General features: G+C 45.1%; 1 protein-coding gene and 1 non-coding gene across 3 annotated transcripts in view; one reads left to right on the top strand and one right to left on the bottom strand.

The window, feature by feature from the left end:
• Positions 1-7,719, bottom strand: part of ZNF407 (zinc finger protein 407) — a 365,078-nt gene that overhangs the window by 109,060 nt on the left and 248,299 nt on the right. The window lies entirely within an intron of this gene.
• LOC112481336 lies at positions 5,068-5,186 on the top strand. The gene has a single exon (XR_003046875.1). It is a non-coding gene; the product is annotated as a 5S ribosomal RNA (ribosomal RNA).

The raw sequence follows: 7,719 nt of genomic DNA, 5'->3' as shown, positions 1-7,719 counted from the left end.
CTCCCGGGGCGCCGGACAGCTCCTCCCGGGGCGCGCGACGCACGCGCGCTGCGTTCGCGGGGAGTCCCGCTTAAACCTCGGAACTGAACGTGCTGGAAATCCCGAGGCAGCCCGCCACCCCCCACGCACGCGGAGGATGCGCAGTTAGCAAAAAGATGGGAGATGGCTAATTTTAGGGCTTCTTAAAAGTATGTAATGAAGGAGATAGTTTATTCAGTCCAAAGGCAGTGTATTTTAAAATGATAAATAGGACACCACAAGTACTTCTAGAACTGCACAAAATCACTTGTCAGTACCACACACCAATTCGCTGCCTAGTAACATAAAAAACATACATTAAATTTGTTATCTGACCTAAAGAGGAATTTTAAAAAATATTCTAAGTATTTTTTTTCCTCTTCTGATGTATCTTATTTTGGTTATCAAAAAAAAGCACCAAAGATGTTGACCAAATACACATTCGCGTATCTTAAACAGCAGGTCCATCAACGGGGAGATACAAAGTCTCCCTCCCACCGCTGGCCGCCCCCGCCCAGGCCGCCCCGCGACGCCAGGCAGGCACAAGTCACAACTTCTCCATCTTTGGGGAGAAGTAAAACCTCCCAGTTCCAAAAACAAACATGCTGTGTCTCCGTTTGTCCCCTCTCCTTGCCTACGAATCCGTTAGCAAGGCGCAGGTCCGCACCGTGCTTGTCACCTGGGGCTCTCTCCGCACCGGCGGCACGGGAGTGTCCCGCCCCGCACCCCCTCTCCCCCACCTTCTCTTTCTCTTTTTAAGCGCCACACTGTGCTTCGCAGCAAGGACACAGCGTATTATAGTTCACTGGTCCTCTACCGATGGCATCTGGGTTGCTCCCAGTCACGTGCTGGTACAAACAAGGCTGCAGTGAATAAGCCTGTAAAACGTTTTCCATTTCTCAGGGTGCCAAGTGAATCTCCCCATGCCAAGTGGAATGGCTTCAAGTGTCAACGGGCATATGCTTTCGTAATTTTGATAAATTCTGCCAAATTGCCCTCCAGAGGAGTTGTAGTAATTTACACTTACACCGACAATGTTTGAGAGAGCCTGTTTCTGCACATTCTTGCCAATGTAGTGTTACCAAACTTTCGAATTTTTGCCAATGTGGTGGGTGAAAAATGGTAGCTCACTGGAGTTTCAGCTTTTTAAACTTTCAATTTGCATTTCTCTGTAGTGAGTTAGGTTAAATACCTTTACAAATACTGAAATGCCATATGTATTTTCTGCGCACTGCCTGTTCGTATTTTTGATCTGTTTTCTGCAGGGTTGCTAATCATTCTCTTATACACGAGGGAGATCAACGTCGACAAAGCTGCCATTATTTTCCCTTAGTTTCTTTCTTTCTTTCTTTCTTACTTTGCTTATAGTATCTTCTGAGGAGCAGATTTTGTTGTTGTCGTTCATCTTTTCTTCTGGCTTCCTTACCTGGAGGTTATAAAATTGCCCCACATCTGGTTCTAGAACTTGTGTAGTCGCATTCTGTTTCATTAAATGTTAGACCCACTTCGAAATGGTCCTGGAGTGTGGCAGAGTGTGGTTCCCGACTGCGAGCCATACCTCTCAACACCAGTTAGGAATACTCCACCTTTCCCCTCCTGACTTAAAATGACACCTTCATCCACATTTTGTTGGTCTGAAGCTAATTCTGGACTTTCCATGGCAGGCACGCCTCGGCGATACCGCGGTTCCAGAGCTAGACTCCTGCAAGGAAGCGAACACTGCAATAACGCGAGTCACACAAATTGTTTGGTTTCCCAGAGCATGTAAGGTTCTGTTCATGCTACTGTAACCTAGTAAGTGTGCAAGAGCATTCTATCCAAAAAAAAACAAAAAACAAAAAAAACAATGTACATGACTTAACTAAAAACTACTTTATTGCTAAAAATCGGTAACCACCGTCCGAGTCTTCAGCAAGTCGTAATCTCTTGCTGCTGGAGTGTCTTGCCTTCCGTTTGTAAAAACGCAGTGTCTGTGAGGTGTGACCACGTGAAGCACCGTAAATGGAGGTGTGCCGGCACAGCCTTCAGCCGGTCTCCGCACATGCTCATCTGTCAAGGAATCTGGCTGCACGGGGTTCACTTCAGGGAGAGTCTGTCCTTCTGCGCTGCTCTCTCTTCCCCCAGATAACAACTCCCACGCCTCCCCCCCGACCCCCCGCCAAGCCATCCTGTTACAAGTCACAAGACTGGCTGTGAGCTGGCGTGGCAAACACCTGGAGTTAACTGTAGGAGCAGAGAGACCTGAGCCAGTGAGGAACCACCATCCCTAAGTCAGGTATCTCCCATGGATGTGTTAGTGTGCGCTGATAACATTTTAATATTGATCAAGAAGCCAAAATGCAGAGTGTGGCACAGATGTGGTAAAGCGCCTGTAAGAGAGTGTGGTGTGTGTGTGTGTGTGTGTGTGTGTGTGTGTGTGTGTGTACAGCTAATACATCATAATACAGCTAAAAGACAAGGCAAAGAAATAAAGAAAATATATGCAACATACATAAAAAAGGGTGATTAATATACAGACCACTGGCATAGAGATCCTAAATAAATATTAGTTTCTATTTCCCCAAGGGAAGCTATGCATCTGCCTCCCCATTCCCAAATTTTATTGTGAGAAATTAATGATCGTCTTGATCTACTGGTACCAATTTGGGGTTCTATATATGTAAATCAACATAAAAAAATTCTGAAAGTTCTACTTAAAGAAATATGTTAGTTTTGTTTAACACTTTGCTTCCCAAACTTTCTGATGATGGAGCGCTTTTTTTGTTTTATGGAAATTACATATATATAATTCTTTCATGAGGAGGATTAAGATAAATGATTTTAAACATGTCCCAAAAATATGGTAGGTACTGAATTCAGTTTTTTATTGCTACTACTAGTCTTTCTATTAAATCCAAGAGAGTCTGACTATCTTGATCATAATTAGCAACTTTCATGCTGTATATGAAAAGCAATTTTGGTTCATTTGAATAAAAAATAGATTGCTGAAAGTTCTACAGTATATATGTACATATATGTTTAGAAATGCAGTTTTTCCCTGCCTGTTCAGAATATGGTCTTTGAACTTATATCCTTGAAAATAATTAATCTGTAGTTAAGTTTATGTACTGGAAAAAGCGTATCAATACTACACACGTCTATTGAAACATTCGGTAGAAAAGTTCAGTTTCTACTGTATCTTTACAATAGAAATAAAAAATAAATAGTAATCCAAAGAAAGGCTCTACGTAAATTAAACTTAAGAAGTTACTACATTTTTTTTTTTAACCAGTAGTATTTAATTATAAGTTTACTGGGCAAAAAAAAAACCAGTCAACAAGACTGGAGGCACTCTGTGCAAGAGAGAGACGCAAAAGCTGCCCAGGCCCTGTGGGCTGGGAGACTGTCCCCAGCACAAAGCTTCCTTCCCCGTTTACGCGGCGCAGTCCGAGATGCAAAGTCCTCCACCACTTATGTTCTCGCTGAAGCGGCCATAAGGGAAGAGCCCGATAATTTCAGATTGCCGAACATTTGTGCTATTTAAATTTAAAACTGGAGAGAAGCTACAAGAATAAAGGACTTCATATTCCTCTGCCTCATATGGAATATTTTAAACAGTGTTTATAGATGAATGTCATTGGGACTGCTTAACCAAATATATCACTGGAACAGAGAATACACAGGTCCACGTTTATGAGGGATAGAGGGATAAAAACGTCATTTCAGATCAGTGAGGAAATAATGGTTTATATAATAAATGGTGTTGACTCAACTGTCTACTACACGGGGGAAAATAAGCTAGATTCTTATGGTCCTACACCATGCGAAAATAAATGCCATTTGGATTTTAAGATTAACATAAGGACACTAAACTATAAAAGTGCTAGAAGAAAATAAAGACAATATTTTTAGAATCTTGGTTGGAAAGAGCTTTCCTAGATAAAATTTAAAACTTACATGCTACAAAACGATGCAGCAAAATATACTTCATAAAAGTTAAAACTGCTATATAGCATAATACATCATACGTACCATTAAAAGATAGGGCAAAAAATGAAGAAAATATATGCAACATATAAAAATAAATGATTAACATACAGACTACGAAATGAGTACCTATAATTAGTAAGAAAAAATATAAAAATCTAAAAACTGGATAAAGATTATAAGAAAGAAATTCATAATTAGAGATCTACAAATGGTTATCTAAGCATTAAAAGATAATCAATGACTCCAGTAAGCAAGGGAATACAAATTAAAGTCTCTAGTATCAGAGGGGCAAAATTTAGGAAGATTGATAACATTAATTAGTGATAATAGCATCAGTTAGCAAAAGGTCTGGAAGACATTCGATGACAGCCTTCAAAATTAAAATATGCACATACTCTTGGATTTAGGAGTTCAATTTCTAGAAAGTATCCACAAGGAGAATCATTAAACCATTATTTACAACAGCTAAACACTAGGGAAAGTTTTGAAACTAGACGTCTGTTAACAGAGAAACGGGTCATTCATTAACTTATGGTGATCCACACAGTGGGATTCACTGCCGCTGGGAGGTAAGGGTTAACCTGCAAGCAAAGTCCTCCACCACAAGCCGGCCTCCAAGAGTACAGTCTGGCCTCCTTCAGAGCTCCAAGGAAGCCAGCCACATCCTGGCAGGACGCTGGGGTCACAGGAAAAGAGATGGTATTCCCCAACATGAATGTTTAGGGGGATCCGAGCAAGGAAGCAGACCTGGTGGGCCAGGCCGCGGGACTGTCGGCCCCAGTCCTGAACACACACCCATGGTGCAGAGGGGCCCCAGCGTGGGGCTGACAGTCCCACAGCCCAAGCACCAACACTGCAACGCCCAAGGGTTGCCACAGATGACGACAGGTAGGAGACCAGCTGCGGGGAGGAACCGCGGTGACGTCAGTCATCTCTCCCAAAGAATGCTGTTGGAGAAGGCCGAGAGTGTATGTCACCATCACTTGTCCACATTTGTTGGACAAAAGCCATTAAATAGGACAAGGCAGCCCTTATGTACCACCCAGATAAACACACAGTTACATTAAAAAATATAAAGCAGTCTACGGCCATGCTACCCTGAACAAGCCCGATCCCGTCTGATCTCGGAAGCTACGCAGGGTCGGGCCTGGTTAGTACTTGGATGGGAGACCACCTAGGAAGACCAGGTGCTGTAGGTGTAAAAAATAAAAAAATAAAAATAAAATAAAATAAATAAGGGATTGTAAGCTGACAAGGTCCTTGCAGTCGGGGAGGTCAACCAAGGATTGTCTCACCTAAAAAAAAAAATATATTCAGGTAAATGCATACGTGGGTCCTTCCGGTTCTTTAAAACTATATATGTTTACTTAAACGGACGTCCAAGGGCATGAAGTGGGTGTGGGAGGGAAGCCTGGCAAACCTCTGGCAGCCATCGCCTTTACGGATCGGTCTCCCAGTCAGAGGAAACCTCTACGCTTGCTCGGCATGTTTTTTGATCACTTGGATTATTCAAGAGGATGTCTTTAAGTTTTACTCATGTAAAGAAAATACGATCAAAACTTGTATTTTGAAAACGAGTAAATGTTACAAACAATGAAAGAAACAGCAAAGTTGACATAAGTTCGGGACAGAGATGGGAATCCCAAAGTGCAAAGATTCTCATGTTTACGTGGAGGTGACTCCACTTTTCCATCAGGAAAAAGACTTCAGCCGATAACCAGGAAAACCTGGGAAACCTAAAGGAATTCTAAAATAAAGACAGGGAGAAAGGAGTGGAACAGCGAGAAAAGGGCCGACAGCTAACTTTCTGGTCTGTTAAAACGGCCAGATGCTCCACATAAACCAAGAAAAGAGGAATAAGCACAATACTTGCTCATCTCCAGCAAGACCAAAACATAAACGATAACAAGTGGTCACCTCAGGAGAAGGGGTCAGGACCAGGGCTGGGCGCAGGTGCAGAGTAAGACTCTGACTTTTCCAATAACCGAGTTCAAAGAGTAAAACTAATAGTAACTTTATGGGCATTTAAGTAGATATTTAAAAATAATGGCAAGTTTCATTACTTGCAAAACTATCCAAAGCCTCTTTTTTAAACTAAGATAAAAGGAAAGTTTACAGATTTCAGAGGTAATCAAAAAACACGATCTTCTGATTATTTCCTATAAAAGCAAATTTTAATTAGACAATTTCTGCACTACCCTGCTCTAAATTCTATGAATTTTCATTTTCTTTCTCCCGAACTGGTGGCTATAATAGGACAATTCCTATCGGATCAATTATTCATTATATAAAAACTGATACACATTCGTTTTTCTCTCCATTTCTCATTTTTAGGTCAACGCTTGTTATGTGATGTCGGGTGATGTGCATCGCCCGATGCGACCACTGAGCAGTGTCCTCTGAGAAGAGGGCACCTACGAGTCAGCACGGCAGCAGGTGACCCGCTGCTTTCGAGGGGATGTGAGTATCGGGTGCCAGGTTACGTGGGGCCCATGCGCCCGGCCGTGCCCCGCGAGCAGCTGACACTGCTGTGTGCACACAGCGACCATGACGCCGGCCTCTGCACGCTGGGCCGTCTGGGTGCCGCCCGCCTCACGGCTGGGGCACGAGGCCAGCCTCGCAGACCCACAGGGAGGCACCTTCAGAAGAGAAGTGACCGCGGCCTAACGTCGCTTCGGTTTATACAGAGTCTGGGGGTACAAGAAAAATCTACTTTCCTATGTATTGACTTATTAATCCCAAAATGTGTTTCTTTAACATGTATTTATTTAGCGTCTACTATATACAAAGAAACGCAGAAATGAGTCACCTCGTTTACGTCCTCAAAGGGACTCCGCTCTGCGGGGGGAGGTAATAAGCCACGCACACCAGCAGCCGCAACGAAAGCCTGGGTTTCGTCCACTGAAACCTCGTTTCCAGACAGAGATGACAACTCCACCTGTCACTTTAACACTGCTACATCCCCCTTCGGTGACACCTTTAATTGATAACGGCCTAAAATTACCTTGCTTTCCACATCACTCCAAATGCTGTACTAACTTGACTGCACACTCCCCGGGGCGCCACGCCTGGGACGGGGCATCCGGTGGGGTCTTGCCGGCTGCTCCGCTTCCCAGGGGTTCGCACGGGAGGAGCCCCCATCTTTACTGCGCCATCGTGCCCCACATTCACGCCCACTGACATCCCTTCCCCTCGCTCACCTCTGCTCGCGGGACCTGCGACCAACAGGAGGGTAACCTTTGACCCTGGCGACGTCCCGCCCGCCTTCCACCGCACCGAGGACCTGGGACCGCAAGGACGCGGCGGTGGGGAGCAACACGGAACTGTGGGAAGCCGGCAGCATGTCGTTAAAATTTCACGTTTCAGGAACAGTTCGGTCCCCACACGCCGTGCGTGGTGACGAAACGAGACAGCGATGTGAACGTGTGGCCTGACGTGGCCCGACCCCCAGGTCCGCGACGGGAAGGGGGCCGCGGGCGAGTGTCCGCCCCCGCGGACCGTGCACCTCCCGGCCGCGTCCTCCAGCCCAGAGGAGAGGCGCGTGTCATGCACCGGCTCCGTCTCAGTGCAGAGAAGAGGGAACAAGCCACTCGCTCTGAGAAACCAAGTGCCACTTTCATCCGACACTAAGGTCGCACGCCGAGTGCTTGCGCCAGGACACCGAACGCGCCGAGCTCGCGCAGTCCCCGGACGCCTCGCACTACGTGCCCGAGACCCGGGCGCCCGGCGTCC

This window comes from Pteropus alecto, unplaced genomic scaffold, assembly GCF_000325575.1.
Source record: "Pteropus alecto unplaced genomic scaffold, ASM32557v1 scaffold14, whole genome shotgun sequence".
NCBI lineage: Eukaryota > Metazoa > Chordata > Mammalia > Chiroptera > Pteropodidae > Pteropus > Pteropus alecto.
This window is presented reverse-complemented; position numbering and strand designations above follow the sequence as displayed.